Source organism: Caloenas nicobarica, unplaced genomic scaffold (genome assembly GCF_036013445.1).
Source record: "Caloenas nicobarica isolate bCalNic1 unplaced genomic scaffold, bCalNic1.hap1 Scaffold_83, whole genome shotgun sequence".
Lineage (NCBI taxonomy): Eukaryota > Metazoa > Chordata > Aves > Columbiformes > Columbidae > Caloenas > Caloenas nicobarica.
In genome coordinates this window covers 1,253,286-1,270,395 of record NW_027017717.1, presented here as the reverse complement: position 1 = coordinate 1,270,395, position 17,110 = coordinate 1,253,286, and positions in this window count along the sequence as shown.

The window sequence follows — 17,110 nt, the reverse complement described above, 5'->3', positions numbered from 1 at the left end:
CTGGATTGCTGACAAAGGCCACAATGAAGTCCACACTTTGCTCTTCGAATTCATAAACAGGTAACCAGTTGGCATCTAATGAAGGAGGAGAGCAGGGAGGGCTGCAGAGAGGGTCCGCAGGCAGGACAGAGCAGAGGAAGGTCTGCCCCCCGTCCTGCCCAGACAATCAGGGCCCCTCACTCACCGATCTGTGCTGGCCGGACCACATCCACCTCAGGCTGCGGTGGAGCTCTGACCACCCTGCGAGCCCTGACCTCCTGCCAGGCCAGCCTGGGGCGGCTGGGGAGTCTCCGCGCCATCCTGCTCAATGGAGGGAAGGGGTAGGAGTCGGGAACTGGGGAGCTTCAGTTAAGCGTCTCGGTGCTGCAGGTCTGCCAGGGGCAACGCTAAAAGACGTGGGCTGTGGTTGGAAGCTCCTCACTAGTGAAAGGCAGGAGCTGCACTCAGGGACTCCTTGCGTGAGTCTGCCAGGGCAGCTAGAGATAGGTCGTGTATGGTCGGACTCGATGATCTTTAGCGTCTCTTCCAACCAAAATGATCCTCTGATTCTGTGAATCTATGACAGACGTGGGCTATGCTCGGGGCTCTCGCCAGCTCCGTGCTCGCACCCTGTCCTGTCACCGTCCTGCCGGACAGTGCGGGCTGGGGCCCGCAGCTGTGCTGAGCACATGCAGGGCAGTGGGTGTCACCGAGTGAGGTCACAAAGGGCCCCACTGTGACCCTGCGCATGGGCAGGGAGGGGCAGAGTGTCCCCTTGGGAGGCACAGGCCATCTCAGCCCTGGGCACCTGAGTGCTCTCAGGGCGGCCATGGCAAAATTTGAATCCCAATTTCTAAAAGTTCCACCACCCATTGCTCTTAGCGTAGTCTTTAACAGTCCGTTGCACCGTTCAGTGTTCCCAGAGGCTGGTACACGATGTGGGATGTGACAGACCCACTCGCTGCCGTGCTCCTTGGCCCAAGCGTCTATGAGGATGTTCTGGAGAAAAGTCCTGTTGTCTGGCTCAGTTCTCTCTGGGCTGCTGTGTCATCACAGGCCTTGCTTTTCAAGGACAGTATTGCAGGCAGCAGCATGGGGCACGGCATATGTTTCCAGTTGTCCGGTGGTCACTTCCACCATTGTAAGCACAGAACTCTTGCCATGGCGGGTTTCAGGCAGTGCGATAGAGCCAATTTGCCAGGCCTCTCCGTATTTACACTTCAGTCATCACACCCCATACCACACAGACTTTAACCACTTGGCTTTCTTGATTGTAGTGCATGTTTCACAATGGTGAATAACCTGTGCAACAGCGTCCATGGTTGAGTCCACCCCTCAACCACAAGCCCATCCATATGTTACATCCCTTCCTTGATGACCTGAGGCATTGTGGGCCCAATGGGCCATAAATAATTCACCTTCATCTTGCCAGTGCAAATCTACCTCAGCCACTTTAATATCGGCAGCTCGATCCCCCAGCTGGTTTTTCGGATCGGGTTCTTCAGTGGATCAACTCTTGGGCACATGAGCTTCTACGTGGCACACTCTCACAGGCAGGTTCTCTAGCCGGGCAGCAATATCTCGCCAGGATTCAGCAGCCCAGATGGGTTGGGCTCTTGGTTCCAACCTGAGCTGGGTTTGCTGCCCATGACCCCACAGAACAGACACCTCTGCTGTCTGGAGTGGCCACGGAACAAGTTCAACAAGGGCAAGTGCAGGGTCCTGCACCTGGGGAGGAATAACTCCAGGCACCAGTACAGGTTGGGGTGGAACCGCTGGAAAGCAGCATTGCGGAGAAGGACCTGGGAGTTAGGTGGACAACAGGTTGATCACAAATCAACAGTGTGCCCTTGCGGCCAAGAGGCCAATGGTACCTGGGGTGCATTAAGAAGAGTGTGACCAGCAGGTCAAGGGAGGTGAATCCTCCCCCTCTGCTCTGCCCTGGTGAGGCCGCATCTGCAGTTTTGGGTCCAGTTCTGGGCTCCCCAGTTTAAGAAGGACAAGGGTTAGGTCAACGAAGATGATGAGAGGCCGAGAGCAGCTTTCTGAGAAGGAGAGACTGAGAGAGCTGGGGCTGTTCAGCTGGAGAAGAGAAGCTGAGAGGGATCTGATCAACGGGATCAGTATCTCAGGGTGGGTGTCAGAGGACGGACCGGACTCTGTTTAGTGTTGCCCAACGATAGGATGAGGAGCAACGGGCACAGACTGAAGCACAGGAGGTTCCATCTGAACACGAGGAGAAACTTCTTTGCTGGGAGGTGCCAGAGGCTGGACCAGGCTGCCCAGAGCGGGTGTCTCTCCTCTGGAGACATTCAAACCCGCCTGGACCGACCTGTGTGATCTGCTCTGGTGACCCTGCGTGAGCAGGGCTTGGGCTGGGGGACCTACGGAGATCCCTGCAACCCAACCAGGCTGGGATTCTGGGATTCTGCGACACTGGCTCTGTGAGGTGGTGGGTCCCACAGAGCCGGGGGGTCCAGAACTTGGGGGAAGAGGGGGGTAGAGCTGGGAGAGGGGTAAAGAGAGGAAGCAGGACCAGGGGCTGGGGCTGCTCAGCCCTGGGGCAGCCCCAGGGGCACCATGCCAGAGCTGCTCCCATCGGCCTCCACCCGCACAGGGCGGGAGGGCGGCCAGTCTCCTCCCTGAGGTGACGCTCTCTCTGATTGGCCCCCTGGGCTGTCACTCTGCCCTGGTTTGGGCCCACCTTTCCCCGAGGGCGGCCTCTGATTGGCCCCCAGGTGCTCAGGCGGCTGCGCTGCAGTGCCCGCCCCCCACCTGAAGTTTGGCCTCTGATTGGCTGCCTAGGCTGTCACTCTCCCCGGCTGCATTGCCGCTCGGCGTCATGGCCTCAGCAGAGGAGGATGCGATGGCAGGAGGCGCCGAATTCATCTTCAGTGTTTGAGGATTTTCTCCTGATCTTGTGCTGACCACTGACACTGGGACATGCATGATCAGCTTGTGTTATGGTACTTTCGGCAGCTGCTTCTTCGTAGAAACGGCTTCAGGAGTTGATGGAGTAAACAGATTCTCAACCTCACAGCTAAAGTTGGGGCTCCCCCCAGGCAAACAGCTTCCAGCACTGCAGTTCCCATAAGAATGTCGCTGAGGTGCAGGGGCACTGAACAAGATAAAACCACATTTCTCACTTGAAACAGTCCATCTAGAATGTGATAAATACAAGGAATTTGTTCATTAAAGTCCCTTTGTTGAAATGGTTTGTTATTTGTTGTACTTGATGAGCAGTTTGGAAAGTTGTTTTACAAACTAAGGGTGGTGGGTTGTTCGGCTGGAGAGGCGTGTCAAGGTTATTGCAAAGTCACGACGACGACCACCTAGCAACAGAAGACACATGCGCAGGAGGGACGGCCGGAGGATATAAAAACTGAAAGAACCCGCCACGTGTTGCGCACCACTGCCACTATTAAGGGGGGCTGCCCAGCGCTGTCTTTGCTTATTGCAGCCTGCTTCTATTTGGCAACAAAACCTTAATTGTTTAAGTTAATTGGAGTCGAAGTTTATTACAATTTGGTGCCGTGACTCGGATAAAGGAATTTCTAGTGGCAACTCCTATGAGGGGGGCGCCCCGCTTTTCCTTCTAAGCGGCCCTTGCAGGAGCCTTCCACGGAATCTTTTACTGACGAACACTTCAAATTTGCAATAAGCAAAGTAAAGACCGGTAATTTCATTAATGAGCGGTAGTCTCATTAGTGAAGGACGTCCCGTAAACTTTGTGCACGAAGACCCGAGTGAAGACGCAGGAAGCGTGAGTATAGGCCGGTTATCCACTCGGTTGGGGCTGGGATTCCTGAGATACAGAGACTGAGACGTCCAATTGCGGACGAAGCGGGTGCGGACCCTCCAGTAGTGCAGTTCTCGTAGGCCGCGAGGGAGCGAGTCACGAACGAGGGGAGCGTTTGTGTGTGTGTGTGAGGGTATCTCAGAAGATGGGACAGAAGAAGAGCAGGCCTTCTGTTTCCATGGTGGGGGAGCCACAGGGAAAGCTGCCCTCAATTCCCCCAGATAGTCCGTTAGGATTAGTTATTAAGCATTGAGAAGATTACCCTTCTGGGCAGGGTAAGAACAAAACAAAAGTGATATATTATTGTATGGAAGTTTGGGGTGGTAAGGAAATTCGCAGAGATCATCTTTATTGGCCAGTTTTTGGGTCATTTGAAGACTGGGTTTGTCAGGCCCTAAACATTTATGTTAATTCAAAAGAACCATTCAGTCAGGAAGAAAGCGAATATGCACTACTATGGATAAGATCAGAAACTAGGACTAACTTATATCCGTTAAAAGAAAAGGGGGGTGAAGTGTGTGACCACCAAAAAGAGAAAAAGAAAGAAAGGCGGCAAGTGGAGATTCCAATAACACCTCCACCTTATGTGCCACCATCACCACCCCCCGTACCAGTTCCCGACATACCCCCTTCAGCACCGAGCCCAGAAAGTTCAGGAGATAATCAACCCACAGGACCAATCACCCGTAGTAAAGTAAAACAATCACAAAGCCAGCTTTACCCGCTGCGAGAAATCGCGATGGGAGGACCACAGGCTGGAATGGGATACCTGGCAGTTCCCCTTAATTCCGGAGATGTCAGGGACTTTAAAAAAGAAATGGGAAGCTTGTTAGAGGACCCATTAGGGGTAGCAGAACGAGTTGACCAATTCTTGGGGCCCAATATCTATACGTGGGATGAACTGCAGTCAATAATAGGAATACTATTTACTGTAGAAGAGAGAGGGATGATTCAAAGGGCCGGTATGCAAATTTGGGACGCACAGCACCAGCAAGGTCCTGCAGCCGATATAAAATGGTCGCTGCAAAGACCTGAGTGGAACAATCAAGATCCAATACATAGGGGTCATATGGAGGATTTGCGAACTATAGTGATCCAAGGTATTAGAGAGTCCGTTCCAAGAGGTCAAAATATTGGTAAAGTGTTTAGCGAATACCAAAAGAAAGAAGAAACACCCACGGAGTGGTTAGAGAGGCTCAGGAAAAGCTTACAATTGTATTCAGGAGTAGATCCTAGTACCCCCGTGGGGGAAGCGTTATTAAAAACACAATTTGTAGCTAAGTCTTGGACAGATATTAGAAAAAAGCTAGAAAAATTGGAAGATTGGCAAAATCGGGGTTTAGATGAGCTACTGAGAGAAGCTCAGAAAGCGTACGTTAGAAGGGAGGATGAGAGAGAGCGAAGAACCGCACGAATGATGGTTGCGGCAGTTAGAGAGGGTACAGCTCAGCAGGGGTGGAAACCCGCAAGATGGGGAGCACCCCCGAGGAAAGAGTTTAATCCAAAACCAGGAGATCCTAGTGATGGGGTTATAGTAAAACGAGGTGAACCAGTGGAATGTTTCTATTGTGGGAAGAAGGGACATATAAAGCGAAATTGCAGGAAAAAGAAAGTGGATGAGCGAATGTTCGAAGCAGAATAGAGGTGTCCGGGACTCTTCTTGCTGGGGACCCAAAAAGGAACAGAGCCCTTAATAAAATTAAAAGTGGGACCCCAGCAACAAGAAATTGAATTGTAATTGGGGAAAAAGGGGAGCCATTTCGGGTCCCTGTTATAAAAGACGTAATCATTGAAATAGACGTTAAGATGGGAGTGGGAGATTTGCTTTTAGTTCCTGAGGCCGAAAATAATCTTTTGGGGAGAGATTTAATAATTGAATTAGGCATTAATCTAGAAGTAATAGGAGGAGAAATTCGAATAAAACTATGCCCTCTCAGAGTAGAGGATGAGGATAAAATCAGTCCTGAAGTGTGGCACCCTTTAAGGTAAAAATCTCTAGTCCAGATGTACCTATTCGTGTAAAGCAATATCCAGTGTCTGAGGAAGGTCGAAGGGGACTAAAACCAGAAATAGAAAGATTATTAGAAAAAAAAAAGGGTTACTTGAATCATGCATGTCTCCCTTTAATATCCCCATTTTACCTCTAAGGAAAAGATGGGAAATGGAGGTTAGTACACGATCTAAGAGAGACAAATAAGAGGAGAGTTAGCCGATTCCCTGTGGTGGCAAACCCACATATTCTTCTAAATCGATTAAGTCCAAATGATCAGTGGTATAGTGGTTAGCATAGCTGCCTTAGAAGAACTAAAACCAAAAGATGTCCTAGACACGGATATGCAAGCCTGCACGTATGCAGTAACACAGAAAAGGAAAAATTAATAAAATTGGGAGCAAAGCAACGGGTTGAGCAATGGAAACTAAAAGATGGAAGAGAAATAATGCCAAAAGTAACTGCAGCCAATATAATGAACAAGCTGCACAGTATTACACATAGGGGAACACAGGCACTAGCTGATCAATTTGCATACTAAATATGCTTGTATAGGGACATATAAAATAGCTAAAACTATTGTTGAAGGGTGTCTAATATGTCAGAAAGTGAATAAACAGCAGTTAAGAACACGGATTCCTGGCGGTAGAGAGCTAGCACACCGTCCCTTTTCAAAAATAAAAATTGATTTTACAAAGCTACCCAAAATCAGATGATATCGTCATTTGTTAGTATTAATAGAGACAGATTTTGGGCCATTTGATTTAGAAATGCCTCACGATCACCCAAAAATAAGTGATCCTAAGATGCAAAATTATTTAGTACAGTTACTAAAACGGAGAAAATATCTCTGGGAGAAAGGACTAGTAACACAACACCCGCCCTTAGATATGAAAATATATAATCTAGAGCCAGGAGATAAAGTGCTTATAAAAACATGGAAGGAAACATCACTAACCCCTCGATGGGAGGGACCTTATGTTTTCTTACTTACTACAGAACCGCCGAAAGGGGATGGACACACGCCAGCTGAGTTAAAGGCCTGGTCAAGACTGGTGCATGGACCGCGGAACCTACAGAAGATCCCTTAAAAATTAAATTACGAAGGCAGTAGATGGACTTATCAAATTGTATCGTGCAAGTATAAAATAACAATAATCAGCCTGTTATCTGTGCATATCCCCCTTTTGCGAAGACTTTAGGGTCAAATGCATAAATGCAAATTGTAATTGTTATCCTTTGTATGTTTTAAATGTATATTGTGCCATAAAGATTGACGGTTGCATTGTGCAGGGGGTATTTCCCCTAGAGGAAAATGTAATTGACGTTATGATAAGGAACAAAAGATCACAGACCAAATACTAAAACTTGAGGTACGCATGCTGCAGAGCCACTATAAGGGGAGTACCGTATCACTCTCCAATGATCAAAAACCATAACTGGGAAGCACATAAACAGAGGTGTAAAAAGTAAAAACACTCAGGGTCTCTTGAAGACTATTCTTGCTGTTGAGAAGATGGTTTACCCCGTGGCTCGAAGCAACCGAGTCGACGGGCGAGGCAGAAGAATAAAAAGCAGTGGAGACAAAAACCTGAGTGGGATTACACCAAAGTGCTGGCCGAGCTACCACAATGTTAAGCAGCAAGCCCAAAAATTGACAGAAATAAAAAAAGGAATAAGGGAAAGCCGAAAACAATGCAACCCAATCTGGTACACTTCTTTAACGTTATTATTGTTGTTAGGTTATGGAGAAACTGCACGTAGACCATATAGATGGAGCTTAATAAGGTTTGGAGATCAGCAAATTATAGCCCAAGAAACTGTAGTGGGGAACCCCAGCTTTAAGGCAACACTGTGCCAACTGGTACCCATAAACCCATGTTTAGACTACATAGATTTTTACTTTTGCCCTAGTTCAAACCCAGGAAAAGGGTACTGTAACCATCCTAGCTTGTATTACTGTGCTTATTGGGGATGCGAAACGATAGCGTCAGGGTGGTCCCCAGGGGGAGGAAAAGATAAGTTTCTATCTGTAGAAAGGGGACCCTATAAATGTGTTCCTCCTAAAAAGGATTGGAGCGGCGGGATTATATCACTTGGAAATTGCCAATAATGTATCTAATCCTACAGATCCTGCCTGGTTATTAGGAAAAATGTGGGGAATAAGATACTGGGAACCTGGGAAAGATAGGGGAGGTCTTATCTTTATAAAGAAAGAAATAGCAGAACAAACTCCTCAAGCAATAGGCCCCAATGTAGTGATTACAGGGGATTTGAAAGCAAGAGAAACATCCGAGACCCTCAATACAACCGAAAGTCAAATAATTGCCAATAATATAGATGCATTTACTCAGGTAGATGGAGTCAATTCCAACTCTTTATGGACTTTATTAGATACGAGTTACCGGGTAATTAATAAAACATCCCCGAATCTAACAACAGAATGTTGGTTATGCTTTAATACCAAACCACCATATTTTGAAGCTATCGGAATTGTTAACAGACCACAATTTGCCAATGGGTTAAACCCTGAAGCCTGTAAATGGGAAAACAACACTCAAGGGATATCGCTGCAACAAGTACGAGGGCAGGGAAGATGTATAGGTCGAATACCCCCTGAAAAACGGCATTTGTGCGTAAATAATGAGACTCTTAGATCTAAGAAACTTAGAGGATGGGTGATACCAGTCGACAATGCTAAATGGATATGTTCAAAAACAGGACTTACCTCCTGTGTGTCTGTGAATTATCTAGAGACTGTAAAAGAATTTTGTATACAAGTAGTAATAATTCCTAGAATCACATACCATCCAAAGGAATATGGATATCAATTAGAGACTATCCTTTCACATTGACTAATAAAAAGAGAACCCATAACTGCCTTGACTTTAGGAGCCATAATAGCTCTCAGGACAGCAGGTGCAGGAGTCGGAATTGCTTCTTTGGTAAGACAAAATCAGGAATTTACTGCATTAAGACTAGCTGTTGATGAGGACCTTTTAAAGATAGAACAATCCATTACCGCCTTAGAGAAATCGGTCAGATCATTGTCAGAAGTGGTATTGCAAAATCGACGGGGATTAGACTTATTGTTCCTTAAAGAAGGGGGCCTTTGTGCAGCTTTAAAAGAAGAGTGTTGTGTATATGCAGATCATACGGGCTTAGTAAGAGACACCATGAGTAAATTGCGGGAAAATATAGAAAAACGAAAGAAAGAATATGAGTCTCATCAAAGTTGGTATGAAGCCTGGTTCAAACAATCACCTTGGCTCACAACTCTTCTTTCTACCATAGCAGGACCATTAATTCTTTTAACATTAGTTTTAATGTTTGGGCCGTGTATTTATTTTTAATAGAGTTATAGCTATTGTTAAGAGTAGGTTAGAGGCAGCACATTTATTACTGATTAAAGCCAAATGTGAACAATCGACGGGTCGAGATGATACTGAGTTACTAGTTCTGAGTAGCCAAGAATTACAACGCTTTAATGAACAAATTAAGTAGAAAAAGAAAAAGGGGGGAGTTGTGATAAATACAAGGAATTTGTTCATTAAAGTCCCTTTGTTGAAATGTTTTGTTATTTGTTGTACTTGATGAGCAGTTTGGAAAGTTGTTTTAAAAACTAAGGGTGGTGGGTTGTTCGGCTGGAGAGGTGTGTCAAGGTTATTGCAAAGTCACGACGATGACCACCTAGCAACAGAAGACACATGCGCAGGAGGGACGGCCGAAGGATATAAAAACTGGAAGAACCCGCCACGTGTTGCGTGCCACTGCCACTATTAAGGGGGGCCGCCCAGCGCTGTCTTTGCTTATTGCAGCCTGCTTCTATTTGGCAACAAAACCTTAATTGTTTAAGTTAATTGGAGTCGAAATTTATTACAGAGGTGAGGTTCTCAGGGCCATGGGTTAGTGCCAGAGTTAGGTTATGGTTGGACTCAATGATCTTGAGGGTCTCTTCCAATCAAAATGATCCTATGTTTCTATTTAACAAAACATTAGTTTGTAAAAGCATAGATTTGTTTTCAAGATATGTTTTTGACATTTCCTGGCAATCCCCTAATTAATGATTTGAAATAATCTGCTGGTGTTTTAATATCAAGAACACATTATTAATGTTGTCAAAACTTTCGATAATGTTACTTTTTATATTTTTATAGTGTGGAATTTGTAATGCTTATTAAATGCCCCAAAAGCGTGACAGGAGGAACATTGTATTATGAATAAGTTAGAGTTTTGTGGAAACATTGAACTTCACAAGGAGACTTTAGAACAATCCTCTAAATCCGCCTTGTGATCTGGCTGATAGTATTGCAGAATGCCCAATTAAAACAATGTTTCCTAAATGCTCTGGGAAACTAGAGGGTGAGGAGCTACCAGTCCTTGTCTTGAGGATAAGATGAAATAACTTGCTCTAAAATGTGGGGAAAAAACCCTCAAAAGTTACTTACAATTCTAAGTCAAAATGATGGTTGTTCTGCTATTTACCAGTGTAGCTGAATAGGTGATGGAGTTGATCCCCTGAGGAATGTAGAACCTCCTGCCTTGTGGTTTCGTCCATTTTTCTTGAGCCTCTATGCCTGTTGAAATAAAGTACCCATCTGAGCTTTCTTGTAGTGTTGAGAGGGTGCTGGTTACTTTTCTGGCAGACAACATCAGCATTCTGGGTGATCTGCCTCTTCCAATCCCGGTACTTGAAAAGGGGAAAATAATGTGCTTGCTGTTGGTATTAGATGTGAGGCCCTGGAGCCCACGTTGGTTCCAGAGGTTGGGTTTTGGGGTAGGTTGTTTGTAGAGCTTGGCTGGTGTTGGCGGAGTTGTCTTTAGAGCAGGCGTAAGTTCTGGAGCTGGTGGTGGTGTTCGAGCTCTCCTTTTGGTTCTAGAGCAGGTTCCAGGTCAGCATATGGATCTGTTGGAGTGGGGCTGGGGTCTGAGGCGGGGGAGGTCCTAGAATGTACTTCAGGGAGTTCTCCTGTTTTGGCATCTCGGGAGGATTTGTGGTACTTGCTGATAATGGCAAGTCTGGTTTTGGTTTGTTGGGGTTTTGTTTGTTTGTTTCCTTTTTTATTTTTTTTTTTCTTTTCCTTGTATGCTTTTTCTTTCTTATTTGGGGCATTTTTCAGTTGACAGCTGTCCTGGTTTTGTTAAAAACAAGTTTCTCTTTTAGTGAATTTCCCTGTCAGCTAAAGTCTTCTTACTAACTGCAGTTTTCCTGAAAGTTAGGTACATGTTTTGGTAGACATAGCAATGGAATGCAAGGTCATTGATAATGATGCATCCCGCGAGATGTGCAAGCAGGAGGTGAATTGAAAACTGACCAACTAAAGTATTCCATCCCATTCACATCATACTTCATATAAAAGTGGGGGGTCACGAGGATCTCGTCCCTTTTTCCTTATGGCCGACATAGGGAGAGGACCTTGCGAGTTGTCCCTGCGAACTGAGGCCTAGTGACAGACTGAATCCAGCTCCGGTTGGCTGGAGAGTCCAGTCCAGGACTTCGGGTGACGGCCCTACACCTGCCGGAGCAGTTGCCGGGACGTTCACGATTGGTTTTGTATATTTTGTGTTATTTTCTCTATTTTATTAGTAGCATTAGTAAAACATTTTTAATTTTTTCCAACTGTCTTCTCTCTGTCCTTCTTTCCCTCCCAATCGCCTGTCCTTAGTGGGGAGGGGGGAGAGGGAGGGGCTGAATGGGAAAGTGGGGGGAGAGGAGGTTAACAATACATCTGCCACGGTTTTATTGTCACCCCGCAATCAAACCATGACATACAGGAAGATGGAATTTAGAATTAAACATGCAGGGGATGGTTTACCTGTGAGCCATGAGCCAGCCAATTGGGCTGAAGTCAGAGTCTATGATGTTGTGGGGGTTGGTTTGTTTTCTAAGTGATCTAGTGGTTGCGAGTGTGTGACATCTTTAATTCAATTCACTTTCTTTAGTCACAGCACTGCTTTTAAAGATCAGATCCGAAATGTGGAAATATTCCTTTCTCTTGTATCCTGAGCTCTTTGGGAAAGAATTCAGTCGTAATCACTGTAAACCCTTCAACAGCTCTTTAAGTAACTATAAGCCTCATGCTCTCTTCAGCTGTAAACTACCCCAACCTGTATCAACAGTGATACTCTTTTTTCACAGAATCACAGAATCACAGAATGTTAGGGATTGGAAGGGACCTCGAAAGATCATCTAGTCCAATCCCCCTGCCAGGGCAGGAACACCTAGGTGAGGTTACACAGGAAGGCGTCCAGGCGGGTTTTGAATGTCTCCAGAGAAGGAGAATCCACAACCTCCCTGGGCAGCCTGTTCCAGTGTTCCGTCACCCTCACTGAGAAGAAGTTTCTTCTCAAATTTAAGTGGAACCTCTTGTGTTCCAGCTTGAACCCATTACCCCTTGTCTTACTGTTGGTTGTCACCGAGAAGAGCCTGGCTCCATCCTCGTGACACCCACCCTTTATATATTTATAAACATTGATGAGGTCACCCCTCAGTCTCCTCTTCTCCAAGCTAAAGAGACCCAGCTCCCTCAGCCTTTCCTCATAAGGGAGATGCTCCACTCCCTTCATCATCTTTGTGGCCCTGCGCTGGACTCTCTCCAGCAGTTCCCTGTCCTTCTGGAACTGAGGGGCCCAGAACTGGACACAATATTCCAGATGAGGTCTCACCAGGGCAGAGTAGAGGGGAAGGAGAACCTCTCTCGACCTACTAACCACCCCCCTTCTAATACACCCCAGGATGCCATTGGCCTTCTTGGCCACAAGGGCACAGTGCTGGCTCATGGTCATCCTGCTGTCCACCAGGACCCCCAGGTCCCTTTCCCCTACACTGCTCTCTAATAGGTCATTCCCCAACCTGTACTGGAACCTGGGGTTGTTCCTGCCCAGATGCAAGACTCTACATTTTCCCTTGTTATATTTCATTAAATTTTTCCCCGCCCAACTCTCCAGCCTGTCCAGATCTCGCTGGATGGCAGCACAGCCCTCTGGCGTTTCAGCCACTCCTCCCAGCTCGGTGTCATCAGCAAACTTGCTGATAGTACACTCAATTCCCTCATCCAAGTCATTGATGAATATATTGAATAGTATTGGTCCCAGAACTGACCCTTGAGGCACTCTACTAGATACAGGCCTCCAACCAGACTCCACCCCATTGACCACGACTCTCTGGCTTCTCTCCTTCAGCCAGTTTGCAGTCCACCTCACTACCCGATCATCCAGTCCACACTTCCTCAGTTTTGCTGTGAGGATGCTGTGGGAGACGGTGTCAAATGCTTTGCTGAAGTCAAGGTAGACCACATCCACTGCTCTGCCATCATCAATCCACCTTGTTATGTCTTCATAAAAGGCTATGAGGTTGGTCAAACACGACTTCCCCTTGGTGAAGCCATGTTGACTGTCCCTGATGACCCTCTTATCCTTGATATGTCTTAAGATGGCACCAAGGATAAGGTGTTCCATCACTTTCCCAGGGATGGAGGTGAGGCTGACCTGTCTATAGTTGCCCGGGTCCTCCTTCTTGCCCTTTTTGAAGACCGGAGTGACATTTGCTTTCCTCCAGTCCTCAGGCACCTCTCCCGTTTCCCAAGACTTGGCAAAGATGATGGAGAGCGGTCCAGCAATGACTTCAGCCAGCTCCCTCAGCACCCGCGGGTGCATCCCATCTGGACCCTTGGATTTATGGATGTCCAGATTGCTTAACTGGTCCCTAACCCAGTCCTCATCAACTGAGGCAAACTCCTCCATTGCCCTGCCTTCCTCTGGGGCCTCAGGGGTACGGGGCTCCTCAGGACAGCCTCCGGCAGAGTAGACAGAGACAAAGAAGGCACTCAGTAATTCTGCCTTCTCTGTATCTTCTGTCACCAGGGCACCCACCCCATTCATCAGTGGGCCTACATTGCCTCTGGTGTTAGTTTTATCTGCCATGTATTTGAAGAAGCTCTTCCTGTTGTCCTTGACCCCTCTCGCCAGGTTTAACTCTAAGGAGGCCTTAGCTTTCCTAGTTGCCTCCCTACATCCTCTGACAACAGCCTTATATTCTTCCCAAATTTCCTTATTAAATATCTGAATCTTTTACAATTACATTCTGCATTTAGTAGAAAACTTGTTATCAAGGAACATACTCTACATTCTAGGTTTTGACCAGAAATCATTCATATTAATGATATTTTAAAAAATTATTACCACCAAAGAAGAGACCTTAGACGATTGGGTTGCCAGAAATATCTATTACAATATTAATAATTGAAAAGAAGTGAAGTTGATCTGAAAGATCTCTGAGTAGGTACTGCACAATGTTTGTGAAGATCTTAATTTTTCAATATATCTGCTCAGATGAAAAATAAAGCTAAAATGAGGAAAGAGTACTAAAAGCTAGGAATGTTTTTTAGGGAATGTAGGATCTCAATTTTCGATATGTAGTTGCCGCACATTTGAAACGCACTATGCCTAACACTAATATAGTAACTATTTTAAATCGTTATTGGCAAGAGGGAATCATGTTTGGCCTTTCGCTAAAACACAAAGACCAAGAACATTGAAAACCAGGCTTTCTTGTGAACATCTTTATTCACAGTCGCGACACAAGACACGGCACTGAGCTGCGCTCGCACACGCACACGCAGCAACCAGGTCAGGTGCAAACGAGGCCGGCGGCTCAGACACATGAGCTGCAAGGCACAGCGCTCCGGAAGGACATCAACTGACATGCCGTGGGCACGTAGGATGTGCATGAGGATGTGGGGAAAAAATAAAGAGAACAGATAATAATGCCCAATATCTGCAATGGGAACACCAGCCTCTGGCCTGTGAACTAGTGAAGTCCTTACAATGCACATCTGCCCTGGTCGGGTTGCCATCATCATAATGAGCACCCTGAAAAGAAAGACAAGGAATGAAGAGATTTATCTGGACCAACTGCCAATGACTCCTTTAACCTGCAGATCCACTAGGATAGAGAACTTCTAGGCAGATAACTCTAAATGCATTTTCCATGAGAACAGGCTCACATCATGATGTTTTTAATGTCTTCTCTTAGGAAGTCATCTACATTTAAAATATCGAAAGTAGCCTTAGCAAGCAAAAGCAAAGTTAAACTTTGGTTCATACCCCCGTGGAATACTTGTACTCCATGATAAAATAAAGCCATTCTATAATAGTACCAAGAGGACAATATCCACATTATTACTAATTGTGCTACATTCCTCAAATTCTGGAACAGTACTTTACTCTTCCCAGTAAGAAGCAATATTAAACCAACCAACCAACCAAACCACTATTCAAGTAATTACTTAAACCCTCTCCTATCAAACAGGCCCCAGAAAACATTCTGCCGACACAACTCGAACATCCGGGAAGGAGAAGAACATCCACAGACATTGAACGACGCTGCGCTGAACTACAAGGACGCTACGCTGAGCTACGGTGTGACAGGGGTGACGGAGCCGCGGAGCCAGGAGCAGGTTTCCCCAGGGCCAGCAGGAACTTCAGCTGCTCACACAAAGGTCACAGGCAGGGTTGGTGCAGATCATCGTTTCTAAGGCCGTCACCAGAACCTGACAACTCTGCCTGTGCTTTGGACACAGGAGAAGTGCTGATGGACCCTCAGCATTCAATGTGAAACTCCTGGTGCACAAACAGATCGTATTTATCTGAGGGAAATGGATTCAGGTTGTGTTGGTGTGTTAGCAAGAAGCAGCTTAAATTCAGGGTCATCTTTGTTCCGCCTTTGCTGCTGCAACACGAGAGGCCCTTTGGTGACAAAGGCCGCGGCTCAGGGACTCCGGCTGTGACTGGTGCAGGTTCCGGACTCTCCCCCCGTGTTCACTGGGATGTGAACCCCAAACGTGTCTTTGTGTGCAGCGCGTTGAAACAACCCAACCGGGTCCCGGTTGTGAGGCCAGGAGCAAAACATGCCGTGATGGAGACAATGGGGAAGAGATGGGAACTCTCAAACCATTTCCTCGGTGTGAACTTGGGGCAGAATCCCGGAGAGAAACAGCAGCTGCCTCCCAGCAGCTTCAGGAATTAAACCCAAGTGCCCCAGCGGTGGGAGCTGAAGAGGTCGAGGACGGTGCAAATGGACCCGGGATGGAGAGAGTGACAGGAGAGAAGGGAAGGGGCTGAGGGGAATAAACCCACAGCTGCAGGAGGGGGGAAATCTAAGAGGAAGAGAGGTGAACGCCAGACACAAGGGAGTGGGAAATCTGACATACGTATTATAGAAACAGGAAACGTTACATCAAGATCCAATACTGAAATGTATTAACTCCAGACACAAATTAGTGGTAGAAGGTTTATCTCTTCATTATAGAAACATTAAATATGATACAAAGCTCAAACATTACACAAAAATAAAATATTAAAATAGACTAACTCCAGGCAAGAATTGGTGGAAAAAAGTTTGCATGTTTATTCTATAAATATTAAATAAAGATGAAATAAAATACAAAAAAATCAAACATTAAAATATATTAACTCCAGACAAAAATGGGTGAAAAAAGTTTACATATTTATTATAGAAACATTAAATATAATGTAAAGAGTAAATATCATATAAAGGTCAAATAGTATATAGAGATCAAACATTAAAATATATTAAACTCCAGGCAAAAATTAGTGGAAAAAAGTTTGCATATTTATTACATAAATATTAAATAAAAATTAAATATAATCCAAATTAAAACATAAAAATATATTAACTGTAGACAAAAATGGGTGGAAAAATGTTTACACATTTATTGTAGAAACATTAAATATAATATAAAGGGTAAATATCATATAAAGATGAAATAGTATATAGAGATCCAACATTAAAATATATTAAATTCCAGACAAAAATTAGTGGCAAAAGGTTAATCTATTTATTATAGAAACATGATCTATTGTATAAAGATTAAATATCATATTAAGATCAAATAGTATATAGAGATCAAACATTAAAATACATCAAACTCCAGATAAAAATTAGTGGTAAAAAGTTAATCTATGTATTATAGAAACATTAAATATTGTATAAAGATTAAATATCATATAAAGCTGAAACATTAAAATATATTAACTCCAGAAAAAATTAGTGGAAAAAAGTTTATATATTTATTATATATATATAATATAAAGCTCAAGCATTATATAGAGATCAAACAAAATATATTAACTCCAGACAGAAACTGGTGAAAAAGAAGTTTATATACTTATTATATAAATATCTATTAAATAGTATACAATGATATTATACATGAGCTAGAGATCAAATATTAAAATACATTAACTGCCGACTAAGACAGGTGGAAAAAAGTTTATGTACTTATTATATAAATATGAAATATTAGACAAAGCTCAAATAT